We start from the raw sequence: 21839 nt of genomic DNA, 5'->3' as shown, positions 1-21839 counted from the left end.
GGAGTGAAACAGATTTAATTGCTGCTTGTTCTGATTTTCAGGTTGACCTCTTAAAAAAAGGAGGGTCACCATAACATCTGAAATCATGTATTGAGAGCAACTCTTCTCTTTTGTTAGGTGTTTAAGCAGTGTATGAACCTGGTGCTTAGGGATGGTTTAGAGTTGACCCTTCACTGCTGGGTTGAAGATTGGACTGAATGATCTTAGAGGTGTCTTCCAACTGCATGTTTTCTGTGGTTAGTCACTATAGCCCATATAATTGATTGGAATAGAACCCAAAAGCTTATCTTCTAGTCTTCCTGTTTGCTTTTGGAGCTTCCTGGGAGCTCAGACAGTGAATATTGACAGACTGATCTCTTTAACAGCTTCTTCTGCACAAGCTGAGCGTTGACATACATGCTGCAGGAAAATGGCCAGATGTGGAGCAAACCAGTTTTCACTGGAGGGAGAAACAGCCTACAAGCAATGCTGTTAGCGGTAGCTTGGGTGAAAGAGAACTCCTTTTTTGAAGTCTGTATTGTCAGTTAACCTGACAGCTGGACAGTTCCACTTGCTTTCCTGTCTCAGTGTGAAAGGAACATATGAAACTCTGCACACCTGTTATTACTTGGGAAATAGTCAAAACCAAAATGATGTTGTAAGTCTTGACAGTCATAGAGTTGTACAATCAGTCAGGGTTGGACTGGACCACAAGGATTATCTAGTTCCAACCCCCCTGCCATGGGCGGGGACACCCTACCCCTAGATCAGGCTGGCCAGAGGCTCATCCAGCCTGGCCTTTAACACCTGCAGGGATAGAGCCTCAACTACCTCCCTGAGCAACCCATTCCAGGCTCTCACCACTCTCATGATGAAGTACTTCCTCCTCACGTCCAGTCTGAGCCTGCCTATTTCCAGCTTTGCTCCATAACAGTGTCCTCTCTGAGACATGACCGTCTCAGAGAAGCAGACGTGAGCAGCTTGCTCATATTTGGGGCTTTACCCAGATTGCATCAATGTTTAGTGGTGCTGATGCAGATCACAAAAAGCTATGAACCTGCAGCATAGTCATGCTGTTAGGACTTCCAAATAACATTGTGCACGGTGGTGTAGGAGCAAAAGCTTTGCATGGTAGCTCTATGAACAAAACTAGAATCATGATTTCTGAAACAGATCTGGAATAAATTCAGTAGAAAATTCTAATGCAAGGCAGCAAAATGGTTTAGATGGCAAATCTACCTTGCTGTGTTTTAGATGGCAATTCTACCTCACTTCTGTCAGGGAAGTTAAAATGTGAAACATCTAGTCCAGTTCTCAGTAGCTGCATTTAGTAGGAACTGCTTTTGAATTTGCATGGTGAGTTGTAGATAGTGGTGATAAATATAGTACTTCAGATGCAGCCTCCCCAGACAAGTCCTCCAAATGTGTGCAATTCACTGGATGCTGTGTTTTCTTGGTTATAGCAGCAGTTAGCTATGGAGTGCTAAAGAGTAAGAGGCAATTTTCTCTCCAGTATTTTATTATTTAAAATAACTCCTTGTGATGGTTTGGGTGTTACCCCACCCCCCGACATTGGAAATCACCCAGACTAGACTCAGCAGCTCTGGAAGTTGATTGAAGCTTTATATTTACAGCTTAGCATAATACACAAGCAGGTATTTACAGTATATACAGATATATACAAAGTATAAGGTAATACAGCAACACACCAGCCCTTCCAGAAACCTGAGTCCCCAGGAGAGGCTCTCAACCACCCTTCTGCCTTCCCCCTAACCCTCAACCTTACCCAAGATCTTGCCTTGTGTTTAAGGTAGTATGGAGGGTTGGCCAGGGGAGTTAGAAAGCAGGAGGATTAGTCACAAAAATGGCAGGTTACACTAGAGAGAAGTTCATGCAGCCCACGAAGACCAGATAGAATTTGTGTTTTCTATGTTTGTGTTCTTATAGATCTCAGCAAGCCTATGAGTGAAGTAGACATAATCATTGTTTTATTCACACAGCCTGTAATCTAATTATTCTCACCAAAATGTGCTAGCTAGGCTCAAACTAGCACACTTCTCTGTTTCATGCCAACTTTATTGTCATTTCTGCATCTAGGTGAGCCAAGTGAAGTTTGAGATGTGAGCAGGAGCTCTGAATCTCATTGTAAGTTACTCTTGAAGGTTGCCTGCTTATTTATTAAATACAACATTATTTTTCTTCCATGTCAACATCAAAGCACTTATTTACTCCTGATTTACATGCTATTATTTTCAGATTTGTATCAAATCTGTGGGGTTGGAAGACTATCTGTGGAAGCCTCCTTGATGCCTGTCAGCCTGTAGAATTCAAGCTTATCTTAAAATTCTTTTTTTCTGACCTGCAGAAAAAACTTTAACATGTGACCAGTGTGCCACGTCCCTGTGCATGGTCTTTCCAGCACTGTCACAAGACCCTGCATGTCACTTGGGTTTTTGTCCAAGTGTGATGGTTTGGGTGTTCCCCCCCCCAACTTGAGAAATCACCTAGACTAGACTCAACTGGCTCTGGAAATAGGAATGAAGCTTATATTTACAGCTGGCACAATATACAAGCAGATATTTACAGTATATACAGTTATAGACAGAAATATACAAGGTAAAATGATGTTGAGGTGCTGGAATGTGACCAGAGAAGGGCAAAAAGGCTGGTGAGGGGCCTGGAACTCAAACCTTATGAGGAGAGGCTGAGGGAGCTGGGTGTGTGCAGCCTGGAGAAGAGGAGGCTCAGGGGTGACCTCATTGCTGTCTAGAACTACCTGAATGGAGGCTGTAGCCAGGTAGGGGTTGGTCTCTTCTCCCAGGCAACCACCAGTACAACAAGGGGACACAGTCTCAAGTTGTGCCTGGGAAGGTCTAGGCTGGATGTTAGGAGGAAGTTGTTGCCAGAGAGAGTGATTGGCATTGGAATGGGCTGCCCAGGGAGGTGGTGGAGTTGCTGTCCCTGGAAGTGTTCAAGCAAAGACCAGGTGGGGCACTTAGTGCCATGATCTAGTTGATTGGACAAGGCTGGGTGCTAGGTTGGACTGAATGATCTTGGAGGTCTCTTCCAACCTGTTTGATTCTATTCTAAAAGGTAATACAGAAACACAACAGCCCTCCCAGAAACCTGAGCCCCCAGGAGGGGCTCTCAACCACCTCTTCATCTTCCCCCTACCCCTCTTAACCTTACCCCAGTCCCAAGGAAGAATGGAGGTTTGGCCAGAGGTAAGGAAGCGAAGTGGATTAGCCCAAAATGGAGGGTGAGGTTAGAGAGATGCAGCTCAGCCAGCAGCCCCAGCGAGAATAATGTTGAGTGAGTGGTTATCTAATGTTTTTATTTCTTCTTCCTATACTTCTCAGCAAGCCTGTGAGCAAAGTGGATATCACCATTGTTTTCTTTTCACAGCCTGTAATCCAGTTCTTCTCACCAGAACATTCCAGCCTACTTCAAACTAGCACACCAAGTCAGTGCTGTCACTGGGAATCAGGAATAAGGGTTTATGTGCCAGCATAGGTGCTGCTTCACTCGAGCCATGTAACTGCTGTTACTTAGCCAGACACCTATTATACTGCACAGTGCTGGGGGTTTGGACTAGATGATCTTTCAAGGTCCCTTTCAGCCCCTGACATTCTGTGATTCTGTGTCCTGATATGTGTCTCTTAGAACTAAATGAGAACTTCAGTAATTGTTTGATGTGGACTATTTACCTGATAGAATTTGTCTGGAGAGTGATTTACAAGAAGCATGTATGAATCATTTGCTGTCTTCTTAAATTGCCTTAACTGTGATGATGAAGCAGGTCTAAGTTCAAGAAGTGCTTCCTTCCAGTGTGTTTACCACATCCCTACCTCAGGCAATGGAAAATAGGTGTATTTAAATAGTTATCTCTCCATGTCTTGGCACTGTAGGTGATATTCAGAGATAAAGGCACTACACATGTGATGGCAGCTTTGCTCAGCAAGAACTAAAATGCCACTAAGTAATAATACCATGAAAAGAGTAATGTTTTGAACTCTTGCACTGTTTCCCATCTTTCCCATGAAGTTTTCCAGCGGTATTTATGTTAGAAGGCAAAAGAAAATGATGTGGTGTGGAAGACAGACATTTTGGTGGATGGAGAAGTTAGAGGACTCTCCTGAAGTCACAAGAGAAGTTGTTGACCACTGGGAACAGGAGCCACACATGCTGACAGCCAAGTCTGTGTGAGCCACAAGACCGTCCTTCCTCTTGCACACAGGAGAAGCTTTGGCACGAAAGGGAAGTAATTTCTGTGGTTTTGGAGGGGTGATTCTGACATGATCAGCAGAGCAACACAAGATTTTTACAGCGAGGGCAGGCTGCATGGCTCTTGCTGTAACTAGTTAGTATTTTTTGCTGCTCTAAAATTGGACTGTGTTGCCAAGGATTGGCGAAATATTTCCCCTGCAAGGAGGCAGGAAGGGGGTTGAAGATAATTCTACCATTTTTGGACAAAGGGTAATTATTAAAGGAGCTGCTGAGTACAAAAATGAAAATGCCCATATTATGTCTATCCATCTTCAGGTGGGATGCCATTTGGTCTGTGTTACAGCAGGCACTCCTGAGCAAGAGTAAATGGGCAAAGAAAGGGCTTCTAAGTCTGGTAAGAAGAAATGTTCTTTAGTACCAGCTTTTAAACGGCTCTGGCATAAGTCATGGGAAGTATTTCCATGTTTATTGTATTAGCAATTCTCATACACATTTGTTTTTTCCATGGTTGACACACTTCCCAGTTTTCAGTAGTCATGCATCAAGCCATTTTGTGTCTCTGCACTCTCCCTTCAGATTGCACTGGTAGTAACTTCAGCAGGAGCTGGAAGTGTAATTACACCATGTAAGCAAGCCTGGGGAACAGCAATTAAGAACAGCAGTTGGAGGGGGTCAGCCCTCCACTAGCCTGGGTAATACTAGCTGAATGTGGCTGAGCTGCTTGGGACAGGGAGGGGAAAAAGCAGGCAGCACATCCCCTCCTGCCCCACAGTACAAAATGCGTACTGGTCTGGGGTGGTGCTTGTGTAGTAACAGTGTTTCCTTCCTCTGATTATTACTCCAGAACTGGGGACTAGATAGTAGAAGCACCAGGGTGCATCTGCAGAGCCAGGCCAGATTTTAGCAACAGTGAAGATTGCCTACTCCCTGTTTCTGAAAGTAACAGGAGGGGGATAGTGATGTAGCTTTCTCTAAGTCTTTGTTTATGCACTGAGATGTTTCAGTAGGTGCTGGCAAGGTAGTTGACATCTTACAGCATACTGTGATTCTGTAATTATTCCATATTCTGCAGTTATTCTACTCTGCCCTGGTGAGACCACACCTGGAATACTGTATCCAGTTTTGGGCTCCCCGATTCAAGAGAAACAGGGATCTGCTGGGGAGAATCCAATGGAGAGCTACAAGCATGATTAAGGGACTTGGGCATCTCTCCTGTGGAGAAACACTGGGAGAACTGGGGCTGGTTAGTCTGGAGAAGAGAAGGATGAGAAGAAAGCTAATTAATGTCTTCAAATTTCTGAGGGGCGAGTGCCAAGGTGAAGATGACAGCCTTTTTTCAGTGGTTCCCTGTCGTGTTACTGGGCACAATGAGTACAAGCTGGAACACAGCAGTTCCACCACAACATGAGGAGAAAAGTCTTTACTGTGAGTGTGACGGAGCCATGGAACAGACCGCTCAGAGAGGCTGTGGAGTCTCCTTCCCTGGAGAAGCCCTACGAGGAGAGGCTGAGGGAGCTGGGATTGTTTAGCCTGGAGAAGAGGAGGCTCAGGGGTGACCTTATTGCTGTCTACAACTACCTGAGAGGTAGTTGTGGCCAGGGGGAGGTTGCTCTCTTCTCTCAGGTGGCCAGCGCCAGAACGAGAGGAAACAGCCTCAAGCTGCGCCAGGGGAAATTTAGGCTGGAGGTGAGGAGAAAGTTCTTCACTGAGAGAGTCATTGGACACTGGAATAGGCTGCCCGGGGAGGTGGTGGAGTTGCCATCCCTGGGGCAGTTCAAGGCAAGGTTGGATGTGGCACTTGGTGCCATGGTCTAGCCTTGAGCTCTGTGGTAAAGGGTTGGACTTGATGATCTGTGAGGTCTCTTCCAACCTTGGTGATACTGTGATACCTGGATGCATTCCTATTCTGACTACCCAAAGAAGGTGATCCTTCTTTGACAGCAAGGTTGCCCTAGAGGATCTCTAGAGGTCCCTTCCAACCCCTAACATCTGTAATTCTATGTTGTCATCTTGGAATAAGGTGAGAGTGCTAAGACGAGGTGGCGTTTAGTCATCTGTCACTTAGCACAAACACACTTCTGCGTATGCAACAGAAGGCAAAAACATGATGAATGTAACACCACTGTGCAACATGAATATTGCAATAGTGGCCAAAAGCCTTAGCTAGGTTGGATGTGTCCCTTTGCTTTCAGTGTTGTGCAAACAGTAAAGAACTATTTCTGCCTTATAAACTTTGCAAATGCTGACAGTGCTTTTAAATAAGTGAGGGGGGACAGTCTCAAGTTGTGCCTGGGGAAGTATAGGCTGGATGTTAGGAGGAAGTTGTCAGAGAGAGTGATTGGCATTGGAATGGGCTGCCCAGGGAGGTGTTGAAGAAAAGCCTGGATGAGGCACTTGGTGCCATGGTTTAGTTGATTGGCTAGGGCTGGATGCTAGGTTGGACTGGATGATCTTGGAGGTCTCTTCCAAGCTGGTTGATTTTGTGATTCTGTGAGGTGCAGAGAGGTTTCTTGCTCAGCTGTGAGTTATAGCAGTCAACTTGAAATTGTGAGGGAATCACCAGGTAGAATAAATGCAAATGAAAGTTGAAGAGACCGAAAGAGAAAATGCATTTATGGCACAAAAAGCTGATAAGTATGAAAATGTGGTGAGCACAACTCGTTTGGATGCAAATGCAACTTCTGTAGTGGCTGGTAAGAGCCAGAGACCTTTGGGTTCCTAAATGTGTGTTATGCTCTGGTCAGCATTGCAACTTCTGATCTGGAAGTCCAAGAAGTCTTCTCCAAAACAGCCTGAGCACTTTTGGACACTTAACTTTCACCAGGCCTCACTGTGGCTTTGTTGCAATGAGAGAAAAGAAACTGTCTGAAGTTCTTAGACCCAGATTCTTTGAATGTTAGACCCCTGAGTCTTACTGAAATGAATTCTTGGGCTGAATCAATTTTGCAGTTCTCTCAGTGCTTCAGCTTTTTAATACTGAGTTTTCAGTGTCTTACTGCATGTAAGAGATCTGTGCCTTACTGCAGCACCACATTAGATTCATATTCACTTACATTCCCTTCTGGTGGCTTGCTTTTTTTTGCTCTGATTAGCTGAGGAGATATTCTTGAAACAGATTATTCCTGAGGGACCCTCTGATGCTTATCCTCTTATAGTGTAGCACAGCTGGGAATGGCAATTTACTCTTGTAACAGGTTGACCAAGGATCAGCCACAGTATTAAGAGATTAGTTCCTGGTTAATTTCCAGTGAGCTATTCTGTAATGAACTCAGCACATTCATGTAGATTTTCAATGTTTGAATGTCTTTTTCTCATGTAACATTTTATTTGAAGGCTAGCTGAAATGATAAAAAAATCCATATGTCTTAATAATTTATACTATGGCATTAAGAATCACTTTGATTTTAAGCTTATCATTTATATAAGGATATATATGTAGTTGGAGATCTGGACAGTTGCCCTAACCAAGAAAACAAGCCACTCTAATAGAGGTTGCAGTGCTGTCAGCCAGAACAAATGAGAAATATGTGGACTCAGTAATAAAAAAATCAAGCAGTTAATTTGTTTTCAAGGGTTATTGACATGGTTCCATCTTGCTTAGGAACGACCTCTGTACCCACGAAACTGAATGCAGCTGTTATAACAATGTTAGTGTTTAGCTAGTGACCCTGCCGTAAGCAGCTCTCGCTGTAGTACTGCAGATCCACCTCTATCTCATTTTCCAAGGGCTTAGCTGTCAAACAATTGAACTGGTTTCTCACCAACCCAAGACTACTCCGTGCCAGAAGGGTGTTAGCAAAACCCAGGAAATGTTAATAAAGCAGCTGCAGGTAGCCTAAGTGCCATGTCTCATGGAATCTGAGGGTGAAGGAATTGGGGTGAGGATTTCCTGTCTAAACTTTAAGTGCTGTCTCTGTAGCAGTTTTGAATTCTCTTGTATCCTGCATAGTTAAGGCAGCACAGCAGTTAGGTTCATGGTAGGCCACTGTGTGTGGGCCAACAGTAGCATTGCAGTTCTTTGCCTTTAATTCATTAGGTGTACCAGCACCCTCATTCCTTGCTGACTTCTCCATTCTTCAGTTGCAGTGGCAAGGACTTCCACATACCACCAACTTCCTGCATAGCAATTGGGAGGCAGAGGATTTGACAGTGTGGGGGAAACTCTTTGTCCAGTGTCTTGAATTCTGCTGGAGCTTTTTTCTGCTGCCCTGGTTACAACAGGGCTTTGATGTTACTTTGGGTTGTATCCATGGAGGATGCAAACCCTCTCTGTTTTTCTCCTGAGAAAATGCCCTATTTTCTGATCAGTTCTAGTCAGATTTTGATGTTAAGCTTTATATGTAAAATCAGCTGTTCAAGTAGATTGAAAATGCCTCTTCCCTCAGAGTAGGACTGTCTTTAGCATATGAGCAACACAAATAGGAATTGTGGTGTTTGTCTTTTGGCCTTGGAAGCTCCTTTAATGTCAGCAAGAGTTATGAGATACTTGCATTGACTTTGTACTCTGTCCACAGCCTCTCTGTGACCAGGAGACTGTGGAGTGAATGATTACAGACCTTCTATGGGTGCTTGGGCAGCTTCTTTTGAACTGCAGAATGTTGTGGCAGATCTGCTCAAAATAATTTCAAGTGGGCAGAATGTGCTTTTTCAAACCGTGTATGAGGGATGGATTAAGTGGTGCAGGATCTGGAGAATGCATTGGTAACTTAACAGGTTGCACTTGCAAGAGCCTGTGCTTTTTCATCCTTTAGACTGCAGCGTCCCTGGTTTGTGCTAAGAAGCAGTACTGCTCGTAACAGTCTGCATTTTCTCGCTTTTCTATGAGTTGTTTTTGAAATCCTTTCCTGAAGGGCTGTTTTCCTTCTCTGTGTGGCTGGCTTGCAAGGATTTTAGTCACTTGGTTCAGCTTTGTTGATGCCCCACTTGGCATCTAAAATGTTTTGGCAAAGAGCGTGAAGTGCCTTTCCTCTTCTTCCCCCGAGGCTTTGCAGGAGCTTCTTTACTGGGTGAGCCTGCCTCTCACCCTCTGTTTGGAAAAATGTAAAAGCAATTATTCCTGCTGTCAAGTACCTGGTAAGTAATCTGCAACCTTCCCTTGGAGAAGGTTCTAAGCTCCCACGATGGTCTTTGTGTGTGGAAATGGGGCTGATAATAACACAAAACCAAATCCAGGATGGTGCTGTTGGCCTGTGATTCTCTTGAGAATGGAAGCACAGGAAATTTCATGGACTAAGATCTAGAGTCAATAAAGACTTCGTTTTGCCCTTGCTAGTTTTGGCTTAAGTTGAAAGTAACTAGGGGTGATGCAGCTGAGGGGTAGGAATCACCCGCAGTGGGAAGTACATTAGCATTTCAGGTTTACAGTGTTTCTAGTCCAGCAGGGTGCCAAACAATAGCTAGTAACGGCAGCAGCAACAGTAAAGCCCATGTGAGAAGTGATTAAGCAACAATACGTCTGGGGGACAAGATACTTCCAGTAAGTAGTTGACTTCTGTCCATGTTGAGATGGTTTTAACATTTCCAGTGTTAAAAGTGGATTCTAAATATAGTGGTCATGGGCATTGCTCTCTGCAGTCAAACAGAACTCTTGAGCTAGTATGAGTGCAAGATGAAGATTATTAAGATGCAAGAAGATATATATCACAATGGATGCATTTTAACATGAAACATGTTTTGCTCACTGTAACATAGAAGGAAAACATACATCTGTTGTTGAGAGAAATAGGTCAGCCTCAAGTCGGTGTTCAGTTAGATGAAATTTCATGCTAGAAGCATGTGAAAATAGGACTTGATCATCAGAAGGCTGTTAAAAAGTCATGTGCTCTTAGCAGTAGACACGACACTGAGTCTCACACTGAAGTGACTGAAATTTAGCCTCTCCTATTCCTTGTATTTGGATGCAATTGTCAAACTTATTTACTGTATTAAAGTTTGGCAGCAATAACTTGATGTACATAATTGCTATTTACATTCTGCCACCCTGCTGCAACAATGTTCGAAGGGTCCTCACTGAGCAGTAGGTTTAAGATGCTTTCACTGGGCTCAGCAGGAACTCTTCTCCCAACCTATTTTAATTGCAGCAGCTGCCTCTCTGCTGACAAAAGCGTTGTTGAGGAGATGGCTTCACAAAGGAGCTTCTCCCACTCTCCCCAGGAAGACAGTACCCAGGACACTGAGCACAGAGTAGGGGTCCCCAAAGGGCTTAGCAGATTGTCATGCAGAGAAGAATAAGGCTTCTTGTGCTGGTGACAAACCTATATCTCTGAGAACTGTCTTGTGCCTCCAAGCTTTGTCATCTTGAAGTGAGAGGAGAGGAATTGCCTCCTTCCTCATAAGTAAGTCAAAGGAGTGCAGCAGAGGTTAACTGCATGTTTTCCTTAGTCATCCATCTGCCTGCATCTTTAGTCTGAAGGAGCCTCACAGAAAGTCTTGTGTCTGCCAGCACACATGGACAGAGTCAGGGCTTAAATAGAAACTCAAAAGATTTTTGTAGATAACTTAAATCCTTATCTTTCATCAGCTTTCCCCCACTTCTGTGTTTCTCTGTCCCAAAAAGCTTATTTAAATCTTTACTTTGCACAGAAATCTTCTGAGATGATAAGTTAGAAGTTTTGCTCAGGCCCAGAATAGCTCTATGAAGAGTTACTAAAAGAGAGGCCTGGAGAGAGTTATTTTCTTAACCCTCCTAAAATAATTGTGTGTTTACCCACATCTGCCACCACTAAAGTAACTAGAAAAAGGCAGAACACAAACTAAATTTGCTGATTCAGGTGGAGAAGTGAATAAAGAGAGTAGAGAAAATGTTGCTTTATGCAGCTGGAGCTGAGAATCATACTAAGACAAATACATATTGTTACATGGGTAGGAATCACAAATTCTTGGCAAGTACCCACAAAATACTTGATTGCAGTTGGACTTGAAGGGTTTCTGCCCTGTTCTTGTAAGCAACAAGTGATTTAGGTCCACGGGTGTAAATTGCTGATGGCTCTTAGGAGCTGCACCTGGCTTCCTCAGCAGAGCTATGTGGACAGCTGCTCTGAGGAAGCATCTTCTGAAGTTATTTCAGCTGCTGTCTCAATTTTCCAGGCTGTGCCTTTGCCATCTCTCTTTGCTGGAGTTTTAATCGAAGCATGAGGCATAGGTGTGTGCTGTTTCTTTGCAGCCTTCCCTCACAAATAGCAGGTCTGGGCACCTTCCTTTGTGTCAGGAGTGCTAGGTGAATGAAAACAGAGTCTTCTCATAAAGATGCACCATAACTGTCCTTAGTCCTCACAGAAGTTCAAGAAGACCAAGCACTCATGATGCAGACCTGCAGGACATGAGGTATGCATTGCTGCTCTGGATTCTTGCCTGAGACTGTGTGCTGCCATGCTCACAGGTGCAGAGCACCTTGGAGGAGTGGAAATTGCCACCAACACAAAACTCTGGCTTTGCACATTGGTGGATATGACTAATCAAGGTGCAGAGCAGCAGCTTGCAGAGTGTGGTTTCAAGTTATTAATAGAGCTGTGGTTTAGCTAGGTCACAAATGATAGAGCTGCATATTTTCTCTTGTGTTGCAGAGGAAATAAATTCACTTCATTCTGTCAGTCTTTCTCATAACCTTATTAATTTTGTGCTGACTAGCATTCATCTTGGGGCTGAATCCTGGCATCTGCCTGGATACACCCAGTAAAAATTGCTCCTCCTATCTGCATCACTAGCCTAGTGTTAGTTAATAATACCTGGTAATTTGCACAGTCACTTGTATCTTCAAAGCACTTAACAGTTATTAACTAATTAATCCTCACAACATGCCTGTGAGTTGGAAAGTAAATAAATATTAACATTCCCCTTTTAGCAGAGGAGGAACCAAATAGGAAGATTAAGTGATTTGCATGGGCTTAGTGGCAGAGCCTGCAAGATAAGTCTGTGCTGTAGTGCTTGTGCTTATCCTTGCAGCCCCACTGGCTCAGTGTGAATGGAAGCCTTCACAATGATCCTGTGTAGCCTTTTCAACTACTTCAGTACCTTTTCAGATACCAAGTTTGTGGCACATTGGTGATTGTATTTCATACTGGAGGTTGGTTGCTGTCCAGTGGTGCAGACTTCCTGTGTCCCGTTGCACAAAACCTGTGGGCAATACCAGGAGAGAGGCTCCAGCTCCTTTCTGCTTCTCCCAGTATGCCAGACCTATATTTAGAATGTTCACAAGAAAAACCCTGAACCTTCTCACCAGGCCTGATGAGAATTCATTTAATACCTGGTCATGCCTTTTACAGAACTCTTCCATTATTCACACTGATCACAGTATCATCAGGGTTGGAAGAGACCTCACAGATCATCAAGTCCAACCCTTTACCACAATGCTGAATCCAAGCTGGAGCAGCTGATTATGGTAGGTCTTGGTATGGAGACAATTCTGTCACACTCACAGTCTACATGGAACATTTGTGAAACATCTGCCTCAGTATAGTAAATATTGCAGAATACTCTAAATTCTTTTAGTTATACCTTCAATCAATGCCCTGTACTTTCCTTGAATCATAGAATCGTAGAATTAACCAGGTTGGAAGAGGCCTCCAAGATCATCCAGTCCAACCTAGCACCCAGCCCTGTCCAGTCAACTAGACCATGGCACTAAGTGCCTCATCCAGCCTTTGCTTGAACACCTCCAGGGATGGTGACTCCACCACCTCCCTGGGCAGCCCATTCCAATGCCAATCACTCTCTCTGTGAAGAACTTCCTTCTAACATCCAGCCTGTATTTCCCCCAGCACAACTTGAGACTGTGTCCCCTTGTTCTATTGCTGGTTGCCTGGGAGAAGAGGCCAGCCCCACCTGGCTACAATGTCCCTTCAGGTAATTGTAGACAGCAGTGCCTGTGTTCTGCAAGGAGATCACACCTTAACTCCAGAAGCTCAGCTTCTCCCTTGTCAGTGTCATCTGCTGGAAGAACCATTTCCATCCTTGCTCCAGAAGATGGGCTGCAGTCAAGGTGAAATGGAGTCCTGCCAGTGCTTTGGCCACAGAATGTCAGGTGGAGCCTGAAGCTGTGCTCAGGGATCCACCCTAGCAGCTCAAGAGAGCTTGCACAGCTCAGTCATAGCCCTTCCAGCTCTGAGATGTCTTTTTTGTGTTCCCTACACTGTGTGCTTCGAAGGTAATGAGAACTCAGTTTTCTGGCAGGGGCTATGTTATGAAGTGGTCCCCTTTGCTGACATTCAGCCTGCAATGGGTACAATGACTTTACCTTGGTACATGTTGCTGTGGCAGCATTTGATCTCCTCTTTCTGTCTACCCTGAGATGAATCTTTGGGGTTCCTTCACAGATGAGAGACTGAAAAACTTAATTCCACTGATGATCTAAACTGTAAAAGAGAGATATTAATGTCTTTTCTCCATGGCCTTGCTGTTTGTGCTGGTCTGTAGCACACATGCTGACATGTTAATAGCTACCATGACGCAGGAAGACACAAAGCTGTGGGGTGGGGATGTACCAGGTACAGGATTCTTGTGTCCTCTTGCCAGCTCATTTTGGTCACTATGGCCTGCCTTTATCTGAATTCCACCTGCTTCTGGTTCCAAAATCTGAGAGCAGAATGGGCCAGAACTGAGCTCAGCACCATGTTGAGATATTGTCTGTATTTTACACTTGTTAATTGCCCATTAGAGCTGGGTGATACGCCAAAAAACAGCTTACAGAAACTGGGTGCAGAAGTGATTTTTTTTATCTTGAATCCAGCAAAAGCTTTCAGCCAGAGACACAAGGCAGAGTCAGGGCACTTGGAAAGCATTTTGGTGTTTTCTAAACACATTCAATTTCTAAACATAGATAATTGTTTGGGAAGTGACTCCTTTGTTGTAAAAAAACAGAGCACATCAAGTGTTTCTTGCAAAATCCAAACCATAAAGCTTATGGAAGAACATATTTGCTTTAACTTGAAATGGCATTGTGAATATTTTTTTCCTGTTCTTCTGACAGTAAGCATGCTTTGCATTGCTTGAGAGTGCTTTGAATCTTTGCATTGATCCCAGCTTTTAGGTAGTTCAGCCCCTAGCCAAAAAAAAATATGGTTTAGACATCTTGACTCTTAGTCTCATTCTAAGTTCATTTATTGTATGCATTTAGATCGGACTATTTCCATGTTTTTCCTCTAATAGCTGCCCTGCTGGTGATTTGGTGTGGTGGGTTTCTTTTTGTTTCAGAGCCCTAAAATACTCATCTAGGGTCATTTAGGATCATTCTTCTACTTGAGTTGTAGAGACTTGGAGATACCTGTCAAGGGCTGGGTGAGCAGAAGGGCTTCATGGTTTCCTCCTGCTGCATGCAGGAGGGTGCTGTCAGCAAAATCCTCAGACCTTATGAGCTAAGTAGATCACTTTATTTTCAGCTTAATAAAACTCTTGCTGTAACTAGTAAATTACTTCTTGTGGCTCCTTTTCAGAGGAGCACTGATCCCAGTTACCTTTTTTAGTAAGTTGTTTCTTTGCCTTACCAAGGTAGGACAAATACTTGGCAGGGGCAGCTACAGAGCTGTCTGTAGGCTCCAGGTCAGAGCTAGAGCTGCCAAGTTGCAGCAGTGTTCAAGGCAAGATGAAATTTGGTTAAAAGAGGGATTTCTAAACATAGACTTCTGTCCTGAAGACATGTCAGTAAGAGGAGGATGGGAAGGAAGTGAGCCTTCTTGGAGATGGTGTGGCTGTGGTGCTGATACTCCTTCACTTTCAGGGTCAAAGACTGTTTTGCCTTGTGTGTTTTTCAGTCTCATCTTAGAGTCCTCTTTGGGTTGCCTTGGAACCAATTCTGGGTAGCACATAACAACAGCAAATTCAGCGAGTGTGCACCCTGTAGTCAGCATGGCACAGTGAGGCTTTTGTCCTATTTGCCCCAGGTGTTGCAAAAATGTGTTTTAAACAGCAGTAGGAAAGTGCAGAGTTTCTAGAATGGTTTTCACTTTTTCTGCTTTTGATGCCCAACTACCTCCAGGAGGGGAGCGTGCAAAAATGCCCTCGTCATGCCTTGTCTTTTTCTTAGCTGTGGCAGCAGGAAGTGTGAGCGTGGTGAATGCTGCCTGTCTCTGCTCACATGAGCAATAGCTCTGCCTAAACCCAGCTGCTGCCCTTCCGCAGACGCATGCTGCGTGGCCGTTTATCCCCAGCCAGCCCTCCAGTTTTGCCCAGTTACTGCCATGTTTTGAACAAACACAGATGAGGGGAAGTATGAGACACTGTATTAGAAGGCTTCCTGGCCAGTCCCTCAAAGAAAGGTCCATGCACAAATGCTTGACATACAGATCATATTCGACCTTTGATCATCTGTCATTCTGTGGTAAGAGAGCATGCCATCATTTGCCACAGTTTAAAATAGACCTAAAGGAAGTCAGGGCTTAATCTTAACCTCAAACACATTGAGCCCTGTATTTCCTATCCAGCCATACACCGTGCTATCTGGTTTCCTACACCTCAGGCCTGCTAAGTTTAGTTCCTCCCAGCCAGCTGCTAAGGAGGAAGGGAAGCTGTGTTCACTGTGGATAAAGCGTTCGCTGTCCACAGCTCTGCCAGCCTTTACACACTGAGTGGTAGTCAACAACACGATTTGGAGGTTTTCTTCTCTAGGGAAAAATAGTTTGAATTCTTCTCTCTCTTGCTCTTCATTTGTCCTACAGGTTCATACATTTAGATCTTTGATGCTGCACTTTCTTGGCCTTCTCTAGGAAGAACATTATTAATTTCATGATTAGGCATAATCATTTAGTACTTATGAATATCAGGTGGTTAGACTATTACTAAGTTCAGCACTGGAGTGGTACACATTAATATTTATATCAGACCCAGTGAGGCCACTCAGATATTTCATCTTGAGAAGTAAATGAATGAGTAGGAATAGATAATATCTACATAGGAATTAGGATTGTCTTATCAGAAGTCTTTATTTGTCCTAGAAAGTAGCTGCATGAAAACAGTGCTGAGAAACTGACCTGTTTGCCCTTTATATAGAATCATAGAACGGTTTAGGTTGGAAGGGACCTCAAAGATCATCCAGTTCCAACCCCCTGCCATAGGCAGGGACATCTCCCTACTAGAACAGGTTGCTCAAGGCCTCATCCAACCTGGCCTTCAACATCTGCAGGGAGGGAGCAGCCACAACTTCCCTGGGCAACCTGTGCCAGTGTCTCACCACCCTCACTGCAAAGAACCCTTTCCTAACATCTAGTTTGAATCTCCTCTCAGCCAGTTTAAACCCATTACTCCTTGCCTTACCATTACAAGACCTTGTCAGTAGTCCCTCCCCAGCTTTTGTGTAGGCCTCCTTCAGATACTGAAAGACTACTATAATGTTTCCTTGAAGCCTTCTCTTCTCCAGACTCAAGACCCCCAGCTCTTGTAGCCTGTCCTCATAGCAGAGGTGCTCCAGCCCTCTGATCATCTTCGTGGCACTCCTCTGGACTCACTCTAACAGTTCCATGTCCTCCTTGTGTTGGGGGCTCCAGAACTGCACACAGTACTCCAGGTGGAGTCTAATGAGAGCAGAGTAAAGGTCGAGAATCGCCTCCCTTCCCTTGCTGGCCACGCTGCTCTTGATGCAGCCCAGGACATTGTTGCTGTCTGGGCTGCACATGCACCCTGCCAGCTCATGTTGAGCTTTTCATCAACCCAGACCCCCAGGTCCTTTTCCTCAGGGCTGCTCTCCAGGTACTCTCCACCCAGTCTGTATCTATGCTTGGGATTGTGCCGATGCAGATCCAGGACCTTAGACTTGGCCTTGTTGAATGTCATGAGGTTTGCCTGGGCTCACCTCTCCAGCCTGTCCAGGTCCCTCTGGATGGCATCCCTGCCTTCTAGCAAGTTGACTGTGCCACACAGCTTGGTGCCATCTGCAAACTTGCTGAGGGTGCACTGATTCCTCTGTCCATATCATTGACAAAGATGTTGAACAGCACTGGTGCCAGCACTGAGGACCGGTCCCCTGAGGGACACCACTTGGCACTGGTCTCCAGGTGGACATTGTGCCATTGATCACCATTCTCTGCATGTGACCATCCAGCCAATTCCTTATCCAGCAGTGCTCCACCCATCAAGTCTGTGTTTTTCCAGTTGGGCGACCAGGATGTTGTGTGAGAGACAAATGCCTTACTCAGGTTCAGGTAGATGATGTCAGTTGCCCTTCCCTTGTCCACTGTTGCTGTGACTTCATCATAAAAAGCCACTCATTTTGTCAGGTGTGATTTACCCTTGGTGAAGCCATTGCTGGGTACCACCAATCCCCTCTGCTTTGTTTTTCATTTGCTTTAGCAAAGCCTTCAGAAGGATTTGCTCCATAATCTTTCCAGGCAGAGCTGAGACTGAGTGCTCTGTAGTTCCCGGGCTCATCCTGTTTTCCCTTCTGGAAACTGGCCATTATGTTTGCCCTTTTCCAGTCAGCAGGAACTTCACCAATCTGTCAGGACCTTTCAAATAGGATGGACAGTGGTTTAGAAACTTCATCTGCCAGTTCCCTCAGGATCCATGGGTGGATCTTGTCAGGCCCCATGGACTTGTGCACACTCAGATTCCTTAGGTGCTTATGAACATGATCTTCAATTATAGTGGGCAGATCTTCCTTCTCTTCCAACCTTGTGGATACTGTGATTCTGTGATTGCTGATCAGGAGGTCTGTAATAGATGCCTACTCTGATGTCACCTTCCCCTGCATTCCCTTTAACCTTTGCCCATAAGCTCTCTGGCTTTGCATTGCAAATCCCCAGGTGGAGCTCCCTGAACTCTAGTTCATTGTTGATGTAGAGGACAACACCCCCTCCCCTTCTTCCCTGCCTGTCCCTCCTGAAGAATCTATATCCATCTATCTCCCTACTCCAGTCATGAGCTCCATCCCACCATGTCTTAGTGATACCAAGGACATCATAACCCTGTACTCTTGCACATATTTGCAGTTGTTCTTGTTTGTTCCCTGTGCTACTTAGTGTAGAGGCATTTCAGTTGTGCCTTTGTTGGAGCTCTTTGGGAACTCTTTTCTCAGCCTGTACTGCAATCCTGGGGTCAGATCCCACCTGTCCATGATCAGGCACCTTTGTAGCTAGCAACCTATCTCTACCCCTCTTGTCATCACTACCATGTGATGTTTTCCTGTTGGTAGCTACTATCTGAAGGTGATTTAGTTCATCTCTGCAAGCCTTCAACTACATTATTTTGTCCCCAGCATGCTGCTGGGCAGCAGGTTGAAAGCCCTTACTAGTCTCTAGTGCCCCATTGTGTGTCCTCCCCTAGCTTGCCATGTGGAAGCTGGATGACTTTATCCCTCTCCCCCTTCACATCCCCTTTAAAACCCTGTCAACTAGCCCTGCAACCTCCTCCACAAAGACCTTCTTCTGCCTTCGAGAGAGGTGTCTCCTGGTTGGTGGCAACAATCCTGGTGCTGTATAGGTCATACCATTGTCAAAGAACCCAAATTTATGGTGGTGACACTGTCCACGGAGCCATGTATTTGATTGCTTAATCTAATGTCTCTGCCATTGGATGGAATAACAGAAAAGAAAATGATTTGTGCCTCTGAGTCTTGTATCACACCTCCCATAGTCCTGAAGTCTTTTTTTGATTATCCTGGGGCTGTCATTATTTCTTCTCCTTCACCATGGAAGGTCAATAATGGGTAGTAGTCTGTAGAGTGCACCAGGCTAGGCATTTTCCTAGCAACATTCCTAACCCGGGCTCCAAGAAGGCAGCACACCTCTCAGTGAAAGGGGTCTGCCGGACTTATTGGTCCCTCTGTTCCTCCAGAAGTGAATCCCCTACAGCTATCACTCTCCTTTTTTGCTTTATTGCTTGAGTTCTAATTCTTGGGGCTGGCTGGCATGCCCATGGCAACTGAGCAGGTGGACTTTCCTCTCCATCCTCCTCTGCCTGATCTTCAGTTTATAGCACCCCATATCTGTGGTGCAAGGGCAGCTGGTAAGGCTGAGAGGATTGGGAGGGGGCTCCCCTGCCTCTATGAGGGGGGACCTGCCTCCACTCCCCCTCATCTCCTAGGTCTTGTCCTTTACCCATTTTGTCTGGGTAGCAAGAGAAAATGGAATCCTCTACTACTTGTGCAGCCCTCACTTGCTGCTTCTCCCTCGGGGATGATACAGCCTGGCTCCACCAGTCCATTTCCCTTTCACAATTCTATATAGACCTTAGCCTCTCAACTTCCTCCTGTAGCCCAGCCACCATACTGAGCAGATGGCTCACCTGCTCACACCTCACACAGGCTTCCTACCCACCACCTTCCATTCCAAACGTAGGCTCAGGCATCCTCTGCACCCAGGTATGGTTTCTCCTTCATTCACTTCAGGCAAACAGGCTTTTGTCACAGAGGCGCTGGTTGGTTTCTGGTTTGGAGGTAGTCTCAGGCTCTGCTGTGAAAGCCACAGCCCTCTTTCAATAGAGTGTCTTCTGAGGACCTTGAATATTTCTTAGTTCAATTATTTTCCCCTCTAATTTTCAGTAGAATTAAGGTAATTTTGCCATTAACTGTACCTCATGGAGCTGTGTCTGGCAGCCACGTGCCACAGCGTGCAGCTGGTTCAGTGTCTGTGAGCTGAAGCTGGCCATTCTGGGAGGATTTGGAGAGTCTGTACACCTGGCATACAGCAATCTATTTTCCCAGGAATAGCAGGGCACTGCCTGGCAAAATTGCAGTTTTGGATGAATTACAAACCAAGAATCTTAGCAATGTTAATATCTCAGTGAAACCTACAGCTCTGGGAAAACTCACTTATTGTCCCACCTGATTCTACTAAACATTGGTTAAATTCCTCCTTTCCATTGTGTCCACACATCCCCAGCATTTCAAGTCATGGAAGGGAAAAAATTCTTCTGATGGAAAGAATTTACAACGCTGTTGCAAGAGGCAGAAGGGGATGAAGATCTTTCAGTGTTTGTATGGAGGTGCTGCTTGTATTTCCTAGAGTTGTACACAGTGTAATCTGGGTTGTTCTGGTGTCTCCATAGCATTTTATCCTTCCTCCAACATTCCCATTTTCAATTAGAGGTGAATTGGGCCTGATGTCTGCACACACTTTTAACGTGAGACAATTAAATGTGTGAAGGAAAAAACAAAGCTTGCATTGCCTTACAGATAAGGACAGAAAATGCACAAGGTCAGGGCATAAAGCAATTACTTAAGAAAAAAAATGCCTGGAGTGTGAAAATGAATTAATATAATTCAGTATGGAGACAAACCAGATTGATGGTACTGCTCAAGGTGGCTAAAAATAGGAGATGAAAGCACCTGGATGCTCCCAGAAACAACTATATCATTGGGCAGTCAGGACTGGTGAACAAAAGATTCAAAGCTGAGGGTCATTGTGAGGCAAAGGAGATTTCTGCGATGAGTAAGCTTCTAATATATTGGAATAACCCTGTTAGGTAGTGACCAAACTCACTGTGATACCAAATGAGATTGGAGATGTGTTGGGGATCCGTAATCTGCTGTCCTTCCTTCAGCTGGTGTGTACATTGCTCATCTCACTGGGTTTAGTGCCAAGTACAGTAGTACTCAGCCTAGTTAAGGATGGATAAGTAGGCCACATTAAGGAGCTTTAATAACCGTTTGCTCCAGGCCCAGCTGTGTTGGTAGCAGCATCTCAGTGACAATTCCTATTTACCATAGACTTGGAAGAACATTTATTATCCTTGTGTAGTTGCAAAGGAAATGCACTGTAGGTTTGCAGTAACACCTTTGGGTTTTATTGATCATCTTAATGCTTTATCTGTATTTCACTTATTAGATTCAGGAACAGATGCCTTTATTCTCTGGAAAGAAAGATCAGCAGGAAAGCTCAAATCCACCCCTTTTTCTGTCATGTGTTGAGCAAATGGTGCTGACACCAGGAAATGTGCAGTGCTTGACGCCTGTGTTCTGTAAGTGTGTGGATGCATCTAGCAGGCATTGTCTGCAGTCAGTGCTTCAGAGTGCTGACATCATCCTGACAGATAGTCAGAGGGGACTAAAAAGAGGAGAAGTGACTATAGAAAGCATATAGTTATATTTTTAAATGCACATAAATATCACAGTATCATCAGGGTTGGAAGAGACCTCACAGATCATCAAGTCCAACCCTTTACCACAGAGCTCAAGGCTAGACCATGGCACCAAGTGCCACGTCCAATCCTGCCTTGAACAGCCCCAGGGACGGCGACTCCACCACCTCCCCAGGCAGCCCATTCCAATATGTATATTAGTGAAAACTTTCCCCAAATTACCATCTGTCACAGATTAATGTATTATTTAAGCAACTTTCGGAGGTGTGATTACATTTTGAAGTCTTTTAACAATACAACTTATTTTAGGATGATAGTTTGGGCTTTGAAGGTACCTGTGGTGGGGCAGAGGACTTGTACAGGCTGACTGCCAGGTTACTGCTCTTCCAACTGCTATTGCCTTTCTAGCAGGAAACCAGCAGGGTGTCCTCTGCCCACAAAAAGAGGGGCAGTTTGGCAAACTGGAGCAGAAAGAGACCCCTGGCCATGGGCAGGAGTAAAGTGACTCCCTGAAGAGGTAGGAAGAAGGGGGCTGGTGATTCACAGCTGTCTAAGGAGACAGGCTCATGGTAGATGAAGTCTTGAAGGAGGATACTAGGAGCAATCACGACACATGGCAAGCTTAGCCTTAG

Source organism: Pogoniulus pusillus, chromosome 8 (assembly GCF_015220805.1).
Source record: "Pogoniulus pusillus isolate bPogPus1 chromosome 8, bPogPus1.pri, whole genome shotgun sequence".
NCBI classification, from domain to species: domain Eukaryota; kingdom Metazoa; phylum Chordata; class Aves; order Piciformes; family Lybiidae; genus Pogoniulus; species Pogoniulus pusillus.
This window is presented reverse-complemented; position numbering follows the sequence as displayed.